This window comes from Ursus maritimus, unplaced genomic scaffold, assembly GCF_017311325.1.
Source record: "Ursus maritimus isolate PB19 unplaced genomic scaffold, ASM1731132v1 scaffold_29, whole genome shotgun sequence".
Classification (NCBI taxonomy): Eukaryota; Metazoa; Chordata; class Mammalia; order Carnivora; family Ursidae; genus Ursus; species Ursus maritimus.
In genome coordinates this window covers 7,509,734-7,532,058 of record NW_024425452.1, presented here as the reverse complement: position 1 = coordinate 7,532,058, position 22,325 = coordinate 7,509,734, and positions in this window count along the sequence as shown.

Here is a 22,325-nt window from a genome sequence, read left to right as displayed (position 1 = left end):
GCTTGCTATAAGCAAGTTAGGTAGCAAGCATCGGCAGTGTGCTGGTTCCCAGAGGTGGCCCTTTGTTTATGATGATGGATCAGAGAGAGAAATGGCACTGGCCAGTTCCTTAGTTCCTGGAGTGGTCTTTCTCTGACTTCTGCCTCTCTGTGACATGTTCCAAGATGAGAAAATAACCTCTTCACCGTGTGCCTCAGGTGCTCTTCAGATGATTGTTTTCACTCTGTATGTCCGCAGGCTGTTCCCCCCCCCCTTTTTTTTTCTCCCAGAGCAGCCCCAATGACTTCGAGGCTTACCCCAAGCCAAGCCCACTGACCTTTAAAACTCCAGGTTTTAAGCCCTGCTGGTTGCAAAAATTCACAAAAGTCAGCCCCTCTTGCTTTTCAAGTCAATTGCTATGGGGATTCCTCTTCCCTATGCACATGGCTCCCTCACCACTGAAGCATCCAAGATCTGTTTCTCTCCCAAACTATGTCTCCATACTTCCTACCTTCTTTGATGTGGTCTCTTTTCTACCTTTAGTTGTGGAGTTTGTTTTGCCAGTCTTCACATCAATTTCTGGAGTGTTTAGGATGATTTGATAATTATCTAATTGTATTCCTGGGACAGGGTGAACTTAGGCTCCTTCTACTTTGCTGCCATCTTCCCCTCTGTCTCTGGCATGCTATTCTTAATGTAAGGTAGAAGTATACATATTAAAATATACATGACATCCACATTTGTATAAAACAAATACAAAAGATAAACATGAAACCTAAAAACTGGATACCTACAAGAGGTAGATGGATAAAGAATAGAAGGAAGGTAGGATGGGAATAGGTAGCAGGGATGCAGAGGAAGTGGCACTTTTTGAATATATCATTGTAAGTAGCTATAATTCTTACAAATATATTACTATTCCACACAATCAGGGTGCTTGGGTGGCTCAGTTGGTTAAGTGTTTGCCTTTGGCTCAGGTCATGATCTCGGGATCTTGGGATCAAGCCCTGCGTTGGGCTCCCTGCTCAGCATGGAGTCTGCTTTTCTCTTTCCCTCTACCCCCCCTCCACTTGTGTGCTCTCTCTCAAATAAATAAATAAATAAAATCTTAAAAAATATATTCCACACAGTCTTCACAGATCAAAATAATAATTAAAACCAACTAGGATGTGGGGGTCACATGGAGTGTGAGTATAAACACTAAGAAATGAAATTTAATTGTGTTAAAAATGAATACCATAACTGCACTAGAAGTGGTGGGATATAAAGAACTAAGTAACTTTAGAAAACAGCACATTGTCTGGATACTGTAAAGCTAAAGACAAAAGTAATTAATAAATAATGTAATCTATTTAATAGATGTTTCTCACAAGGGTGTTAGCAATTTGTAAACTATTTTATATGTGTGCCAGGATTGAACAACTACACAAATATGGTATAGATAAGAACCAGTCCCACAACAGTGGAAAAGAAGTTACAAATACCAAAAAAGAAAAAGCTAAAATGAGTTCTCTGGTTTTGGATTGAAATCAATAAATTGGCAGGCATGATTGTGTGAGTTAGTATTTATATGTTTATTTTCTAGCTTTGTCTACTAAGAGACTTAAGTCATAGCAGACCAATAGCAATGAGACACTTAGTGCCCAGCTCTTGGTTTCTATATACAATGCTCTTATAAAAGAAACCAAGGCTCCTTGGAAAAGAGTTTAATTCTAAGGCCAGATTAGGGAAAATATAAGACAAATTTGAAACATCTTGTGTTGTCACAAAGAAGAGATTTGGAAAAATGGAGCTTGTTGAAAAAACACAGAAGCCAACCTAAACAATCTGAGTAATAAAATAAATTATAATATCACTGAACTATAAACCATAGAGCAAAATATCTATGAATCAATTCTGATACAAATAATCAAATAAATGAATGCGAAGAAACAACTCTTCTTTGTAGTAGAATTCCAATTCATAAATGTAGAAGAAATGAAGGAAATAGAAAATCACCACTTTGTGAGCACTATAGTAATGAGAAACCATCAAATAAATGCAAATTGAGGGACATTTGACAAAAGCAACTGATCAATACTCTAAAACTTTAAAGGAAAGCAATGACTAAGAAATTTTACTAACAACAGGAGTTTAAAAATAAACACATAAATGCATTGTAGGAATCTGGATAGTATTCTAGAATGGAAAAAATTGAGGAAAAGCTGTTGAAATTAAGTAAGGTCTTTATTTCAGGGGTCAGCTGCCTTGCTGTCTCTCTGTCGATAAAGTTTTATTGGAACAGAGCCACATTCACTTAGATATTGGCTGTGGCTGCTTTCACTCTTCATTGTCTGGGTTGAGTAGTTGTCACAGAGATGGTATGGCCTGAAAAGCCTCTAAAATTTATTATCTTGGTCTTTATAGAAGTTTGCTGATCCCTGGTTTAGTTAATATTATTGTACCAATGTTCATTTCTTGCTTTTGATAATTGTACTGTGGTAGAGTAAGATATTAGCATTAGGGAAAGCTGAGTGAAGCATATATGAAAATTATACTACATTATTTATAATTTTCCTATAAGTCTTAAATGAGTTCAAAACTCAAAAGTTTGGGGAAAAAAAAGAGGGAAAGGAAGTGAGGGAAATATGCTAGCATTCTAGTAATCTCACCATTTTCAAGTAGTGTAGATCTAATTCCTTTTTTAAGGGTTGAATGATATTCCATGATGTGGTTCTGTCATAATTTGATTAACCATTTTACTATTGATGACCATTTATTCTATTTCATTTTACTACTAATAATGCTGTAATAAAAACAAATGTGTAACTATTATGTGTAAATCATTTCTAGCTTAAGACCGAGTGGTGGCTATCTATAACAAATAATGAGTTATTTTGAAAAATGCTAGTCTAAAGCTTCATTTATAAAATCTAATTTTCAGATTTGATTTTTGTCATTGGTTGCTTCAGTGTGATTACAACCTTTGTAATGCATACATGTAAATATGATTATTTACTTAGGATCATGCTAAGCTGTTGATTCAATTCATCCTAAATTATAGAACTATTTACAGCCAATAAGGGTATCTATAATGTCAATTCACTTCAAAAAGAGCTAACAATAATGCAAATGTAAATTACTTGTGAATTTGAAAGGCTTTGTATTATAGCTATAGCACAAAGAGGATAAAATGAGGTTTCAGAAGGGACATATTTATTTCTGATTCTGCTGCACACTTGCTATTTGAAATTGTGTGAGTTATTCAACTCCAGTGAGCCACAATTACATTGTCTGTCAAGGGGGCAATACAAACCTCCATTCCTAACTCATAAAGCCTTAATTCTATACAACCAGCTTCTAGAATGATGTCTGACATGTATCAGGACCTCCATAAATATTTAGTGAATGAATAAATGAGTAGGGCATTTGTAGAAACTAAATGAGATAGTGTACTTGAAAGCAGTTTGAAAAAAATATGAATAATTTTGCTGTACTATGTATATTAACTGAAAAAATTATCATATTTAAAACACTTGTGAAAGAGCCAGGCTTTGCTAACTTTTCCCTTAATAGTTGGGAATATCAGAAGAATTTACTGTGGGAAAGAGGGACATGAAATCACAACCCCCCCTCAGTCATCTCCTCCAGATTTAAGTAGAGCAATAAATTTATCTTCTGTATACTAGTTTCCACTTAAACTTCACAAAAAGGGGATGGAGTCAGTTAAACATATACAGATACATGATGAGGAAAACAATAACCAAAACAAACAAAAAAACCCCACGATAAGTTTCAAGAACTGAACACCATTGTGATAAGAAATAAACATGGTTATGATTTGGACTTAGACCAGAAACCTGTCATCAAAGCAGAAGATAATGTCTGAAATCCCTGAAGTAATCCCAAGGAGGATTCATCTAGGTATTGATATCAGGGCCAGGTCACACAAAAGGGATGATGCTCAAAGTTAAGCAGCAGGTGTGCAAACCAATTGCTGACCAGGCTGCCCTCAACACCAAACTGCAGAATGGTTTCACAAGAACCAGGTGGTGTGCCGAAACTGAATGAGCAGGGCAAGTGAAGCATAGAAATAGACATAAGTCACTGGTAACAAGGAAGAACACTGACAAGGGAGTCAGAGCGTTGCCTTGGGCTCTGGAGTTTGTGTGGTTTCTGTCGTGGGAGGAATCAATTCCAGCCTGGCTAGTCTTAGATGAGACAATAATTGGGAAGAACTGTTCAGGGTTGCGTGGGTGTGGGTAGAAGCAGCGAAGTTTTGACATCAAACTATCACACTATATTGACAAGAAAGACCAATTTGAGACTCTCTCAGAGTTGAATTTTTCTAAACTTTTCTTATCTTGATCCAGGGCTGAACCACTGCACAATAAGCTAATGTCAGAGAATTCTTTGATCTCATGTATGTGTAGATGCCTCTTTGAAAAACTGTGTGTATTAATTTACATGACGCGAATAATCTCTAAGGTAGATGATCTATCTATCCATCTATATAGATAGTGTCCTTTACAAATTTAGAGAATATGGTACCCCTATGTTAAATAACTTCTCTAAAGCCACACAGGTAGAAAGCAAACCTGGGATGCAAGCAGAGAATTCAGTCAGGAAAATAGCAAGTGCACAAGCAAGTGCAACAAATTTGGAGTTTCAGGGAATAGAAAGGCCAATGCAGTGGGAGCAGAGTGTAGGATGGGGAGAATGCTAGGTGCCTATACAGTGCTCTTTCTTGAAAAACCTGAATGTTATTTGATATTCATTTTTTTCTTTTAGATCCCTACATTTGCTTAAATTAAACTGATCAGCTACAGATTTTGACAGCTTTAAATTAGCACTGATAGAGACACAGCTACGTAACATAAAGGTTTTTCGACATGAGTGTGTCCTCTGCCATATTTATGTCATGCTTACACTCTCTAATATTCTATCCCTTTAAAAAATACAAGCTTTATAGACAGTGCCCAAAGAGCTTTACTCTTGACTTCACTTCCACATGATTTCCATATTTGTTTAATGTTTGTAAAGTTCACTAATCTCTTCCAATTTGTTTATCTCAAACTTAACACTCTTTGATCTTAACCAATTTAGTCTGTTTCAATGATGCCTTTTCTGTGATATTGTTATGGTTCTATTACAAAATAGGACATCCTGTTGTTGTCTTTAAGTTTTTTCTTTCTTCAATCTCTTCTATCTAATCATGCCTCTTTTCTTTTCTTCTTAAATATTTTTGCATTATCCGTTCCTTCAATTTAGTTACCATGGGCTCATTTATTTCCTTAAACTTTTTTTTTTTTGTTTAAGTCAGGGATCATAAAAAAATTGGCTGCTGACTTAATCTGTTGTTAGTCTTTCTGGCTCAGTCCTTTTCTTCCTTTCCAAGTTCATCCTATATCTTTCTGCCAAAATCATCTTCCTTAGCAGTCAGTTGCTCCAGTACTATATATATATATATATATATTTCAACACACTGAACATAAATACCTAACTAATATCCCTTTACCCTGAACTGTTATATACTTGTACTGCTATATATAAGAAAGCATATTGTGCTATCTTGCTCAAAATTCTGTTGGGATACTGAGAGTTCTCATATATAAAAATGGAAATGGATATAATGTTTATATTAGACATGTTTATTTTAAGGATTGAGATGACTTCCTTGAAAATACTTCAAAAATATTAAATAAGAAAAAAACGTAGTTATTGCTGCGCTTTTAAAAGGTTAATCCTTTGAGACAGATATTGCTTACTACCTTAGCATCTTGCCTTCTCCCTCCACACCCAACTGCACAATTCATCCCTGGTGATGGAACTTATCCTCTCTCTCTAGGGATCCATTCTTTCCTAGCTTCCCCTGTGGCTGGTGCATTGTGCATGTAATGCAATCCTGGTCAATGGAATCGGTAAGAAAATCTGCAAAAAGAATATATTTGTGGCTAGGTTTTCTTTCTCAACAAAAAGAAATATGAAAAGATACTATGGCCTTTTTGTTTTTCATCTTAAGATGGTGTTGTATGAGGATGTGGTACCAAGGGCGGCGGTACCTAGCTTACAAATGAGAGTGAGGGTGGTAAAATGGAACAAAGAATGGAACTTGATCCCTGAGGGTATTTATTAGCCAGTGTCAACCCTCCTACTGCCTTGCTGGGAGACTTCTTTTAACAAAACAAAATGTATGCCCTCACAGTTTTTAACACTTTATTAAATATTCTATTATTTGCAGTTGAAAACTTCCCATCTGATATATATTTCTGCTGCATTCTTGACAGTGCCTACTGCTGGCTTATGAATTAAATAATATAGTTGCTCAATTAGTAATTATTCTTTAAGATGTTTCTTTGGGAAATATTGGAACAACCAGCATTTTCCCTGGACAATCGAAATGAAGAGTCATAGAAAGTGAAAAAAAAAATTAATGAATTAACATAATCACGTACTTTAGCAGAATTCTACCAAACTAAAGTTTGAATAAACAAGACTTAAAATTACAGCATTCATGCTATAGCAACAAAGAACATCAATAAAATTTAAAATTACAATCTAGTAATGTGCTTCCCAACTGTGATAGAACACACTAACATAGTAAAACTCCATAGCTTCATGCCCAATATCCCCTCATTCCCTTGATCAATTCCCTTAATTAATACTGTTCAAAATTTTTCTACTTGTTTTCACTCCTGCTGGAGGGTCACTGTATTATAAATTAAATTTAGAAACAATGATCTGGGATATTTTAGAAACACTAAAACATATGACTGAATACCTCATGATGTCCTTAAAAAATAGTCCTTAGAAAATTTAATACCCCTTATTATAAACTTGTGTCATCAAAAGAAAATGACTGTTAACCTCTAAGAAGTTTTAACAGTCTATGACTCTAGTAGAAATAGCATCAAATATATTTTACCAGTTAAGAAATAATCCCTGAGGCATTGCTTTTCAATATTTTTTAGGCCTCCTTTTTAGCTCTCAGCAAAGTGTGAAATCGTTGTTGTTTTGACTATTTGATAAAAGACCTTCCCATTTGATTGCACTAAATTTGGTTAAGTTGCTTGCAGAAGCGCTGATTCTGTGGCTAAAATAATTTTACAAACCACGAAACTGCTTAGAAGCATAGAAGTTGTTTACATTATCTGACCAAGCTGAAGTCTCAGTTTGCAAACACAGCTTGAAACCTTTGAAAACAACTTCCAGATGTCATGATAGAGCTTCTTCCTGATTTTGAACAGCTCCTGTCAAAATGACAACTGGGAAACAGACACCATGCTTATGGGAAATTGACTTTATTTCTTATCTCATAGTAGCTGATTTCAGTAGTTTCATAACTCAGGACAGAGGTTTAGTAGTTAGCCATCTGTACTTTGTGATCATCCTGGGTTTTAGAGATTCTGGATCTCATTAGTACAGTGACTGTTACTCTAAGTATAAATGTGAGAAACTCAGCATGCAGAGGTCTGGGCTCAACTTAAAGATCTGAATAAGTACCCAGGAGATAAGATCCAGGGATCTGATTTTTTTTTAACTTTTTACTAATAAACTTTATTTTTTGAGCACTTTTAGTTCACAACAAAATTAAAAGGAAAGTACAAGAGTTCACATATAACCCTTATCCCTACACAACCTCCCCAACTAAACATCAACATCCTGCACCAGAGTGGTACATTTGTTACCATCAATGAGCCTAGATTGACCCATCATTAATACCCAAAGTCCATAGTCTATGTTAGGGTTCACTCTTGCAGTAGTACACTCTATTAGTTTGGAAAAATGTATAATGTATATTGGTAAATGTATGTCTACAATACAGAATAGTTTCACTGCTATAAAAATACTCTCTACTTCACCTATTCATCCTTCCCTTTCCTCCAACTCCTGACAGCCACTGATATTTTCCTCATCTCCATAGTTGCTTTCTTTTTTCCCCCCAGAATGTCATATAGTTGGAAACATATAGTGTGTAGCCTTTTCAGATGGGCTTTTTTCAGTTAGTAATATGTATTCAAGTTTACTCCTTGTCTGTTTATGGCTCTATGGCTCATTTTGTTTTAACATAGAATAATATTCCATTGTCTGGACATACCAGTTTATCTATCCACTCACCTGCTGAAGGGCATTTTGGTTGCTTCTTAGCTTTGGCAATTATGAACAAAGCTGCTATAATTATCTGTGTGCAGGTTTTTGTGTGGACATAAATTTTTAACTCTTTTGTGTAAATACCAAGGAGTGTGATTGCTAAATCATATGGTAAGAGTGTAGTTAGTTTTGTAAGAAAACAGAAAACTGTCCTCCAAAACATATAATTTTGCATTCCCACTGCCAAAAAAAAAAAATGACCGTTTCTCTTTCTCTGCATCCTTGTCATCATTTGACACTATCAGTGTTTTGGACTTTGACCATTTTAATAGAAGCATCTCATTTTTTTTAAATTTGCAGGTCCCTAATGACATGTAATGATAAACATCTTTTTTATATGCTTACTTTCCATCTGTACATAGTCTTTGTTGAGATGTCTTTTCAGGTCTTTTGCTTATTTTTTAATCAAAATTTTTTTTGTTGTCAAGTTTTAAGCTTTCTTTGCATATCAGGGGGAAAAGTCCTGTATCAGATATATTGTTTGCAAATATTTTCTTCCATTCTGTGGCATGTTTTCTCATTCCCTTGACATTGCCTTTCACAAAGTAGAAGTTTTTCATTTTAATGAAACCAAATTATCAGTTATTTAAATCAGGGATCATGCTTTGATGTTGTATCATAGCAAAGACATCATACCAAAGTCATCTAGGTTTCCTACAATATTATCTTCCAGGAATTCTGCAGTTTTCCATTTTACATTTTGGTCTATGATCTACTTTGAGTTAATTTTTGTGAAGGATGAGTTAATTCTGTGTGTGTGTGTGTGTGTGTGTGTGTGTGTGTATATATATATATATATATATATATATATATATACACACATATGTTTTTTTCCCCCTGTGGCTGTCCAGTTGCTTGTTTGGTAGAATTCACCGGTGAACCCATCTGGGCCTTGTGTTTTCTGTTTTAAGAAGTTTATTGCTTCAAGATCTTTAATAGATACAAATCTATCTAGATTGTCTGTATCTTCTTGTGTCATTCAAGGAATTCATCCATTCACGTAACTTACCATATTTGTGGGCTTACAGTTCATAGTATTTATTCCTTTATCATTCTTTTAAAGTCAATGAGATCTGTAGTGACACTGCTTCTTTCATTTCTGATATTAGTCATTTATGTCTTGTCTTTTTTTTCTTAATTTGTCTATTAAAGGTTCATCATTTCTGTTAATGTTTTCCCAAAAAATGAGCTGCTAACTTTGTTGACTTTCTCTATTGATTCCCAGTTTTCAGTTTCATTGATTACTGCTGTTATTTCTTGTGCTTACTTTGTATTTAATTTGATCTTTTTTCTACTTTCCTGCAGTAGAAGCCTACATTATTGATTTTAGATCTTTTTTCTTTTCTAAAAATGCAATCAATGCTATAAATCTCCCTCTAAGCACTGCTTTCACTGCATGCCATAAATTTTGTTATGTTTTCATTTTTATTTAGTTCAAAATATTTTTAAATTTCTCTTCAGATTTCTTTGATTTGTGTGTTATTTGGAAGCGAGTTATTTAATATCCTGTTTTTTGTCCTTTTTCAGCTGTTTTTGTATTACTGAATTCTAGTTTAATTCTATTGTGGCCTGAAAGCAAATTTGTGTAACTTTTATTCTTCTAAAATTTTTAAGTGTGTTTTTAGGCTCTGGATATAGTCTGTCTTAGTGAACGTTTTGTGTGAGCCGAAAACAATATGTAATTTGTTGTTGTGTAAGTAGTCTATAGACTTCAATTAAATCCAGTGGTTCATGGTGCTGTTGAGTTGAGCTATGTCCTTACTGAGTTTCTGCCTGTTGGATTTGTCCATTTGTGATATAGGGGTATTAAAGTCTCCAAATACGATGGTAGATTAATCTAGTTCTCTTTGCAGTTCTATTTATCTTGCCTCAGATATTTTTCCACTCTGTTATTAGGCACATACACATTAAAGATTGTTATAGCCCATTGAATTATTGACTCCCTTTATTATTATGTAATATCTCTATCCACGATAACATTTCTTGCTATGTAGTCTGCTCTGTCTGAAATTAATATAGCAACTACTTTTTTGATTACTGTTAACATGGTATATTTTTCTCCACCCCTTTACATTATATGAGTATTTAAAGTGAGTTTCTCGTTTTTTGATTCATGCTGACAATCTGTCCTTTAATTGATGTATTTAGATCATTGATGTTTCAGGTAATAGTTGGCATTATTGTGTTGATATGCCATGTTTGTTACTGTTTTCTATTTATTGCTCTATTCTTTGTTCCTATTTTTGTCTTGAACACTTATTCTGCTTTTTCTGTGTTTTTCTTAAAGTGGTGTTACATGTGCCTGTGCACAGTTTAGTAAATTTGATCATATTTATTTTATTTTAATTTTTAGTGAAGTATAGTTGACATACAATGTTACATCACTTTCAGGTGTAAACACACTGACTTGACAAGTCTATACATTATTCTATGATCACAAGTGTAGCTACCATCTATCATCATACAATGAATGCTATTACAACACCACTGACTACTTTCCCCATGCGGTAGCCTCTATCTCCATGACCTGTTCATTCCATAACTGGAAGCCTTCATATCCCAGTCCCCTTTACTTATTCTGCCCCTCTCCAAAGCCCCCCCCCCCCCATCAATCATCAGATTGTTTTCTGTACATATAGGTCTGTTTGGTTTTTGCATAGTTATTCTTTTGTTTTTTTGCATTCTAATATCAGTGTAATTATATGGTATTTATCTTTCTCTTTCTGACTTATTTCACTTAGCATAATAGCCTCTAGGTCCATCCATGTGGATCTTGCCATGTGACAACAAATGGCAAGATCTCATTTTTTTATGGGTAATATTCTATTGTATGTGTGTGTATATGTGCATGTGTGTGTGCATGTGTGTGTGTGTGTGTGTGTGTGTGTGTGTATATATATATATATATATATATGCCTAATCTTTTTTTTAATCCTTTGAGACCTTATTGAACTGCTACAGTACATCATTAGTTTTTGATGTAGTGTTCCATGATTCATTGTTTGCATATAATACCCAGTGTTCCATGCAGTATATGCCCTCCTTTATACCCATCACTGGACTAGCCAATGCCCCCATCCCCTCCCCTCTAAAACCCTCAGTTTTTTTCCCAGAGTCCATAGTCTCTTGTGGTTCATTTCCCCTTCTGTTTACCACCCCTTCATTCTTCCCTTCCTTCTCCTACCAATCTCCCTGCTATTCCTTATGTTCCACAAATGAGTGAAACCATATAATTGTCTTTCTCTGCTTGACTTATTTCACTTAGCATAATCTCCTTTAGTCCCATCCATGTTGATTCAAATGTTGGGTAATCATTCTCTCTGATGGCTGAGTAATATCCCAGTGTATATATGGACCACATCTTCTTTATCTATTCATCTGTTGAAGGGCATCTCACCTAATCTTCTTTATCCATTCATCTATTGATGGACACTTGTGTTGCTTCTGTATCTTGACTATTGTAAATAATGTGGCAATAAATATAGTGATGCATATATCTTTGGTTTAGTGTTTTGTTTAATTTGAATAAATAATAGTGGAATTACTGGATCATGTGGAATCCTTTAAGTTTTTGGGGAATCTCCATGCTGTTTTCCACAGTGGCTGCACCATTTTTGTTCCCACCAACAGTGCCTGAGGGTTCCCTTTTATCAACTTCCTGGCCAATACTGTTATTTCTTGTAAATGATATTGTTTTCTTAATTGCTCTTTCTGATGCTTCATTATTAGTGTATCCAAAGATTTCTGTATATTAATTTGGTATACTGTGACTTTACTGAATTCATTAATCAGTTCTAGTGGTGTTTGGGTGGAGTTTTTAAGATATTCTGTGTATAGTATCATGTAATCTGCAAATAGTGTCACTTGTACTTCTTCTGTCCTAATTCAAATGCCTTTTATTTCTGTCTGATTGTTGTAGCTAAGATTTCCAGTACTATGTTAAATAAAAGTGATGAGAGTGGACATCTTTGTCTTGTTCCTGATCTGAGAGGAAAAGCTTTCAGTTTTTTCACCATTGAGTATGATGTTAGCTGTGGGTTTTTCATACATAGCTTTTATTATGTTGTGGTATGTCTCCTCTGAAACTACTTTGTTGAGAGTTTTTATCATGAATGGATGTTGCACTGTGTCAGGTGCTTGTTTTGCATCCATTGAGATGATCAAATGATTCTTATCGTTTCTCTTGTTAATATGCTACATCACATTGATTTGTGAATATTGAACCATTGTCACTTCCCTGCAATAAATTCCACTTGATCTTGATGGATGGTTTTTTGATGTATTGTTGAACTTGGTTTTCTAATATTCTCTTGAGGATTTTTATATCTATGTTCATTAGAGATACTGGCCTGTAGTTTCCTTTTTTTGTAGTGTCTTTATCTGTTTTTAATATGAGAATAATGCTGGCATCATGGGATGAATTTGGAAGTTTTTCTTTCTCTTCTATTTTTGATAGTTTGATAAGAATGGATACTAACTCTGTTTTAAATGTTTGATACAATTCACCTGTCAAGCTATCTGTTTTCTGGTTTCGTACTTTTATTTCTTGGGAGTTTTTTTGCTTGTCAATTTATTTCCCTTACTAGTAATCAGTCTGTTCAGATTTTCCATTTCTTCCTCATTCAGTTTTGGGATATTTTATGATTCTAGAAATTTATCCATTTCTTCCAGGTTGTCCAATTTGTTGGTATATAATTTTTTTCACAATAGTCTCTTATAAAATTCTTTGTAATTCTGTGGTGTCTGTTGTTACTTCTCCTTTACTTTTGATTTTATTTATTTGACTCTTCTTTTTTCATGACAAGTCTGGCTGAATGTTTATCAATTTTGATTATGTTTTCAAAGAATCAGCTCTTGGTTTCATTGCTCTTTCATACTTTTTTAAATACTCTATTTCATTTATTTCTATTTTAATCTCTATTACACCCTTCCTTTGACCTTTGGTTACTTTTGGGCTTTGATCTTTTTTTTAAGATCCTTTAAGTTTAAGTTAAATTGTTTGAGATTTTTCTTTCTTGAGATAGGCCAGTATTGCTACAAACTTCTCTTAGAACTGTTTTTGCTGCATTCAAATTTTTTGATCGTTTTTTAAAATTTTTCATTTGTCTGTATTTTTTAAAATTTTCTCTTTGATTTCTTGGTTGACCCATTCATTGTATAGTAATATGTTGTTTAACCTCCATTTTTTTGTGAGTTTTATTTTTTTCCAGGTTTTCTTATAATTGATTTCTAGTTTCATAACACTGAGGTAAAAAAATATGCATGATATGATTTCAATCTTCTTAAAGGTTCTGAGATTTGGATTTGTTTTGTGTCTAACATGGTGATCTATCCTGGAAAATGTTTCATGTACACTTGAAGAGAATGTGTATTCTTCTGTTGTTGAATGGAATATTCTGTATATATCAGGTCCCTCTGGTCTAATGTGTCATTCAGAACTGTAATTTCCTTGTTGATTTTCTGTTTGGATGATGTATCCATTGATGTAAGTGAGGTGTTAAAATTCTCCACTATTTTTATATTACTGTGCATTTCTTTCTTTATATCTATTAATATTTGCTCTAGGTACTTAGGTGCTCCTATATTGGGTGAATATATGAATCTATCTATCTATCTATCTATCTATCTATTTATAGATACACACACACACACACACACACACACACACACATATTGCTAATCTGGCTTTTTTCCCCCCTTATATTTCCATAGTATATGTTTTCCCACCCCTCCACTTTCACTCTGTATTTATCTTTAGATCTATATGTTGGCAGCATATAAATAGGTACTGTTTTTTTTGTTTGTTTGTTTGTTTATCCATCAGTCATCTTATGCCTTTTGATTGGAGTGTTTAGTCCACTTATATTTAAAGTAATTATTGATAGATATGTATTTATTTCCATTTTGTTAATTTTCTCACGTTCTTGTAGTTTTTCTCTGTTCTTTTCTTCTACTACTCTCTTTCCTTGAGGTTTGATGGCTTTCTATGGTGGTATGCTTGGATTCCTTTTTCTTTTTCTTATCTGTTATAAATTTTTATTTGTGATTACCTTTAGATTCTTCTGTAACATCTTATGTATATACAAGTCTATATTAAGTTGCTGGTTGCTTACGTTCAAACACATTTTAAAAGCACTAAATTTTTTACTCCTGTCTCTGTACTTGCGTATATGATGTCATATTGTGAACCTTTTTATTTTATGTATTCCTTGATAGCCCTAACAGGGACTAGCACCATTCTAAAGTGACTCCTGCCCTGAGGAGAGGGGAGTTAACCCAACACACAGGCACATGCATTTCCATCAACCTGGCATCTTAGTTGGCTGTGAAGGGAGCAAGCACTGCCCTTTCCTGTACGTGAAACTATGGTAGAGAAACAAATTGCAGACGGTTTTTCTGTCAACTCTGCCTATCAATGAGGCCTTAGTGGCTTCAGATAGGACTCTCTGCATCCAGGAACCAAACCCTGCCCAGTGTACCAACAGTAGGCAAAGTGGATCATTGCAGCAGCCACCTGGGCTGAGGCAGATGTGGCTCACATATGTGTATCTCACAGGAGATATCCCAGGAGTGTTTGGTTCTGTTTAGCTGGGGGGGAGGGGGATTATGCTACAATGCACTGCAAGATCTCTTCTACACAAGACCTCTTCTTTAAAAATCAGGAAACATAGCTGACCACCTTAATGCATAGAAAGAGATACAGAGTATTAGACAAAATGAGACAAATGAATACATCCCAAATTAAAGAAAAAGAGAAATCATAGTAAAAGAGCTAAATGAAGCAGACATAAGAAATTCAAAATAATAGTTGTAAACATACTCACTGGACTTGAGCAAAGAGTACATAAACTTAGTGAGAATTTCAATGGAAAGATAGAAAATATAAAAGAGAACCAGTTTGAGATTAAAAAAATCAATAACTAAAATAAAAAATACACTAGAGGGAATGAACCAAAGATTAGAAGATACAGAATGGATCAGAAATATGGAAGGCAGGGTAATGGAAATCAGGCAGAACAGTAAAAAGAAAAAAAATAATAATGGGGTACATTGAAGGGATCTAGTGAAATCATCAAGCATAATAACACTGGCATCATATGGATTTGAGAAGAAGAAGAGAAAGATAAGGGGTCAGAAAATTTATTTCAGGAGATAATAGCTGAAAAATTTCCCAATATGGGGGAGAAAATAGGCATTCAGGTCCAGAAAACATAGAAAGACCCTAAGAAGATAAACCCAAGGAGGTAAAAAACAAGACACATAATAATTAAAATGGCAAAAAGCAATGATAAGGAGAATTTTAGAAGCAGCAAGAGAAAACAGTTACATACAAGGGAACCTCATAAGACTATCAGCTGATTTTTCAGCAAAAACACTTCAGTCCAGAAGGGAGTGACATGATATATTCAAAACACTGAGGGGAAAAGAACAGCAACCAAGAATGTTTTACCTAGAAAGTTTATCATTTAGAATAGAAGGATAAATGAAGTTTACCAGAGAAACAGAAATTAAAGGTAAGATTTTTGAAAGTTACAAATACTAAATGTGTCAGAAAATTAGATATTTATAATTGACAGCTGCAATGGGGGAATACAACAGCTTAACAGTAAGGTAACCTGTTTTATGCTTGAATCTGAATTTTAGGTTCTCTGATCTCAACTTGTTAATCTTTAAAATTAGGGGTTCAGACACCATATTCTCTAATTTTTTTTTCCTATTAAGTGAAAAATAACCTTAAGCAGTAGCTGACTTAATATTCCATAAGATTCAAATCTTTTTTTTTTTTTAAGATTTATGTATTTGACAGAGAGAGCCAGCGAGAGAGGGAACACAAGCAGGGGGAGTGGGAGAGGAAGAAGCAGGCTCATAGCGGAGGAGCCTGATATGGGGCTTGATCCCAGAATGCCAGGATCACGCCCTGAGCTGAAGGCAGACGCTTAATGACTGCGCTACCCAGGCACCCCATCAAATCTTTTTTTTTTTTTTTAAGATTTTATTTATCTATTTTACAGAGAGAGAGCATGAGCAAGTAGAACTGCAGGCAGAGGGAGAAGGAGAATCAGGCTCTTGTTGAACAGAGAACCCTACACAGGCCTCAGTCCCAGGACTCTGGGATCATGACCTGAGCTGAAAGGGTGTTCAACTGACTGAGCCACCCAGGTGCCCCTGCAGATTCAAATCTTGAGAAGCATTTTGCTAAAGATGCTGATTAGGCAAAGGAGAAAAAGTACATCTAGACAGCCTTGTAAAATGTGATTCTTGCATAAATTTTAATCAGCAGGTCCTGTTGGAAATCCTACCACTCTGATGGATGTTTCTTTCTTTTAAGCTAAAGTGTATAATTTTCCAGTTGGAAAAGACAGATGCCTTCTACACAATTGCCTCCTGTATTCTAGATCCATTTATTAAATTAGATTTACATGCTACCGTCGTCAAGAGTTATTAGAAAATTTCTATACTTGTTAAATCTCATCACTGATTTTTTTCTCTTTTCTACACACCAGTTTTCTCCATGTATCAATGTCTCCATATATCAATTATCAAATAAGTTTTATGCAAGAATGCAATGAGCTGTTGTAAAATCCCATTTTAATGGAAAAGTTTATTTGTACAGATTAAATATTAAAGAAGACTAAAATTGAGATCACATGTTTTTAGTCCTTTAAAATACTTTCCTACAAAATATTTGTATTTATCCCAAGACTGTGACATTATATAACATTTTTCATTTAGTGTGACTTAAAAGACTGTAGGAAATATTAAAACCAGATAAAAACTGACTACAATAATATTAGTACCTCTTCCATTGTTACTCTTTGTATTCTCCTTTTCAGAAAAAAAAAATCCTGAAAATATGAAAGACTATTTACTCATTTTAGAATCTAAGATTATAAATTTAGCTCTTATAAACCTGGTAATTCACTTCAGTGCTTGTTGTAGCCACTTTTTAACAAAAATGATAAACTTAATGGTTTGTGGAATTCTACATAATGCCAAACTCCCAATGAAACAATCAATTGACTTTTAACATTCATCTCAAATCCAGAAGCAGCTAAAATGAAGAAAGACGGATTCTTTGTGTGTGTGTGTGTGTGTGTGTGTAGATCAGTGTTTATCAAAATATGCTATTCAAATACCAGTGTTGTCAAATATTTTATGGGAAAAAGTGTTTTGTTGTTAGTCATGTTCCTTTCTGTGCAAGAGATAATATCACAATTAGCACATTAAGGATTTTTTTCCCCCCAAATTAAGGATTCTGAGAAGTCCTGCAGTTATCCAGTTTTTTTTTCAAATATAATTGATCTTCAAACACTTTCTCCTCAAGTAATACATATTAAAAATATGTGGGAAAAAAATCTAGTTTGTCTGAAAGAAATATTGTTACTCTGGCTTTCTTTTGACATCCATTTACATGAGAAATGTTTCTCCATCCCCTTGCTTTCAATCTGTAGGCGTCTTTAGGTCAAAAATGAGTCTCTTGTAGGCAGCATAAATTGTTTTTTTTTTAATCCCTTTTGGCGCCCTATGTCTTTTGATTAGAGCATTTAATCCATTTTCATTCAAAGTAATTATTGATAGATATGTACTTATTGCCATTTTATTACTTGGTTTTTTTTTTTTTTATTATTATTGTTTCTGGAGATTTTCTCTGGTCCTTATGTGTCTTTGTCATGTTTGGTCTCTCCTTTGCCCTCAGAGTACCCTTTAATGTTTCTTACAGGTTGATGAGTGGTCATGAACTCCTTTAGTTTTTGTTTGTCTGGGAAACTCTTTATCTTTCCTTCTATTCCGAATGATAGCCTTGCTGGATAGAGTATTCTTGGATGCAGAGTTTTCCCATTCAGCACTTTGAATATATCGTGCCACTCCCTTCTGGTTTGTCAAGTTTCTGTTGAGAAATCTTCAGCTAGTCTTATGGGTTTACCTTTGTAAACTAAGGACTTCCTTTATCTTGCTGCTTTTTAAGACTTTTTTCTTTATCACTATATTTTGCAATTTTAATTACAGTATGTCTTGGTGTTGGTCTTCTTTTGTTGATTTTGATGGGAGTTTTCTATGCCTCCTGTATTTGGATGTATGTTTCCTTCCCCAGATTAGGAAAAATTTCAGCTATTATTTTTTTCAAATAAATTTTCTGCCCTTTTTTCTCTCTGTTCTTCTTCAGGAACTCCTGTAATATAAATGTTATTACATTTGATGGAGTCACTGAATTCCCTATGCATATTCTCATGTTGCATAATTCTTTTTTCTCTCTTTCCTTCAGCTTTGTTATTTTCAATTATTTTGTCTTCTAGGTCACGAATTCTTTCCTCTGCTTCTTTCATCCTGCTGTTTATTGCATCAAGCCTGTTTCCTATCTCACTTATTGCATTCTTCATCTCTGATTGATTCCCTTTTAACTCTTTTATCTCTGTGGTAAGGGTCTCAGTGATGGCTTCTATTCTTTTCTCAAGCTCAGTTGGTATGCTATGATTGTTGCTTTAAATTCTCTATCAGTCATATTCCTTATATCTGTTTTGCTTAGATCTCTGGCCATGGCCTTATCTTGTTCTTTCATTTGGGATAAATTCCTCCATCTTGGCATTTTGTCTAAGTTTCTGCCTTCTTTGTGTTAGAAAAGCAAGTTATGTCTCCTGCTCCTGAAAGCAATGGCTTTATGAAGAAGAGGTCATGTAGTGCCCAGGGCCTGATGTTTCAGAGATTGTCTCCAGTGTGTGCTGAGTGTGCTCTGCTGTTGTGTTTTGTCTGCTCTTTCACTCAAGTTATCTGCAGAGGCTTTCCTTGCCTGCTGTGGGTAGTGTTTTTTCCCTGGTCTGAATGTGGTGAGCTTTAACTAGGTGTCCTCTGGTCTGCTTGTAAAATGAGACCTGACACCAACTCTACTAGAACTGAAGCCCTGCAGAAATCTCTGATCAGGAGATGTGGTGTGGGCAAGGGTTTGTGCTGGTCTTCTGGGGGAGGGGCCCACCACACTGGGACTGAGGCAACCTTGACTGCGAAGTGCTGTCCCACCAGAACACAGGAGTATGGGGCTTGGTGTAAGCAGTTTAGGTGCCAGTGTCCACACTGAGCTGCTTCCTTCAGGTGGTTCCGTGTTAATGCTGAGGGGCAGGGGAGGAAAATGTTGCCAGTCAGCTCCTTTGTTCCCAGAGAGTTGTCTTTGTGAATTCTGCCTCTCAGGGACATGCTTCAAGAAAGGCAAATCATCTCACCACTGTGTGCCCCAGGCGTTTTTCAGATCTCTCTTTCCACACTGTCTCTGGGATTTTTTTCCCCGATTTCTCTCCAGGAACAGTACATTGCTTTCTGGTCTCTATCCCAGCCAAGCCTGCTGACTTTTAAAACACCATTCATTAAGCCCCATTGGCTGTAAGAACTCATGAAATTCAGCTCCTCTCATTTTCTAAGCCTATGGCCTTGGGTAAACATCCCCTTATGCATTCCTCTGTGTGCTCCTCATTTCTTATCCTTCTCCAGGACCACAGCTCCCTCCCCACCACAGCACCTGTAATCCATTCTCGCCTACACCATGTCTTCACACTTTCTACCTTCTTAGATGTGGCCTCTTCTTTTCCTTTAGTTGTGGAGTTTGTTCTGTCAGTCTTCAGGTTAATTTCTGGGGTATTTAGAATGATTTGATAGTATCTACTTGTGTTCATGGGAGAGACAAGCCTTGGGTCTTCCTACTCAGCTGCCATCTTATAAAATGTTCTTGTATTATTTTTATCCTGCTTTGGGATCAGGGTTAATATTGGCCTCATAGAACAATTTTGAATGTGTTCCTTCTGTTCTATTATTTGTAAGATTTGGTTTTTTTTTTTCGGGGGGGGGGCAGAGGGAGAAAGAGAATCTTAAGCAGGCTCCATGCTGGGCATGGAACCCAATGCAAGGCTCGATCTCACAACCCTAAGAGCATGACTTGAACCAAGATCAAGAGTCCAATGCTTAATCAACTGAACGACACAGGCACCCTTGTAAGATTTTGATGAAGATTTTCATTAATTATTTTTTTTAAATGTTTGGTAGAATTCATTGATGAAAACATGTACTCTTGGGGTTTTCTGTGCTGAGAGATTTTTGATTTCTAATTCAACATTCATTCTTGTCATTGGTCTAAGAAGATTTCCTATTTCTTGGATTCAAGATTCATGATTTAGTCTTGGTAACTTGTGCATTTTTAGGAATTATCTGTCTTATTTTTTCTAAGATTTCTGATTTGTTAGAATATATTTATGGTAATCTGTTATCACACTATGTATTTCTGTAATGTCTATTATTTTCTCATCCATTTCTCATTTGGGTTTTTGAGTCTTCTTTTTTCAGTGTTGTCAAAGCATTGTCAATTTTTTTTTTTTTTTGGAAAAATTTGTCATTACTGCCAATGTTGTGTTATTGTCTATTTTGATGTCTGTTTTATTTATTTCTCATTTTTCTTGTTATTTCCTTCCTCTACTAAACTTCAGATAAGTTTCTTCTTTTCCTATTTCCTAGTGAAGCAATGTTTATTTGAAATTTTTTTTCTTAATATAAGCATTTATAATAAGAAAAAGAATATATTAAAATAAGAAAATTAAAATTAAAATTAAAAAGCAACACAGAAAACAAAAATAAAACAGAAATAGACTCACAGATACATGAAACAAACAGTTGGTTACCTGAAGGGGAGTGGTTGAGGAGTCAGGTAATATAGGTGAAGGGAATTAAGAGGTACAAACTTCCACGTAAAAAATAAGTCATGAAGATGTAAAGCACAGCATAGAGAATATAGAAGGTAATATTGTAATAAGTTTGTATGGTGACAGATAATAACTAGACTTATGGGGATATTTTTAAATGTATTAAAAAAGAAAATAAATATGTTCACCTGAAACTAATAGAATATTGTATGTCAGTTATACTTAAGAAATAATTAAAATATTCCAAAATAAAATGAGACATCTAATTTTAAAACAATTAATGGGCTGTAATGAATTTAAGGTAATTAATTATCAAATGCCAACCAGAACCATTAGGGATATTACTACATATTTGACTGAATCTTAAAAGATGGTTGACATATACATTCAGTATAAATTGGACAATCTGGAAATATGTACACATTTCAATCTTTCAAGAACTTAATATTTAATGATACTTAGTATTACTTTTTCTAATCCACGAATCTGGAATACTCCATTTATTTAGGTCTTCAATTTCTTTCAATGACATGGAATTTTCCGTGTACAAGTCTTTCATATCTTCCATTAAATTTATTCAATAAAACATCTTATTTTCAAATAGTAAAAAAAAAAAAAAAATTTGGAAAAAAACACACAAAAGCCCCACAGAATAATTTTTGTAAAATTATCTGCTAGATAATGCTTGTACTGAAGTTCTTTGAATTTTAACAGTTGAATTATATAAAATATCTCTATTATCTCAGAGTTCCTATAAAAAGATTGGTTGCATCAACAGTATTTCCCACCTTTGGCTATATATTCAGAGATAAGTGGTTTCACAGTATGGCTATGTGCTCTTGATCCCTATTTTTAACATGAAATTAATTCAAGGAACATTTTTTTTCTTACAGAAAATAAACATCATGGAAATATAAGATTAGTGGATCTACAGTTATTCTAGACTACAGCACAGTTTTATTTCCAAGGGTAGCAGATGGACCTCAATATCACATAATATTTTATCCTATTTTTCTGGTTTCTAATTATGGCCTATACTAGGAAGTTTGTGCAGAAAAATAATACTGTTCACACCATTGTATTTTGTTATAAAGTACAGTCCTTGACATGACTTCAGTCAAGAAAAATATTTATATGACCCTAAAAACATTCAGAAGACAAGAGGCTAATAAGAAATACACCAAGTTTGGTATTTTCCCTCTCTTCCTTCTCTGTATATTGAACTCTGGCATTGAGATTAAAGTATTTTAGTTTGATGATTTCTCTGAATTCATGTTTCTATTATTTTTTAAAGTTATGAAAGAAACTCTTTAAACGTTACAGTACTTTAAATCAACGTTGACAGAACAATCTAATGCATTTTACTTTTAGGATTATAAGTGCGTATTTATTTCTCAGAACAAAAGGTAACATGTCAACTTTTGAATCTTATAAACTATTAATTAGCTTTCCTTCTGATGTTTTCTGGCATTGGTTGGTGTATTGTGCCTTCACCACTACAGAACTTACATTTTTACCTCTCCATGCCTTTATCTCTCC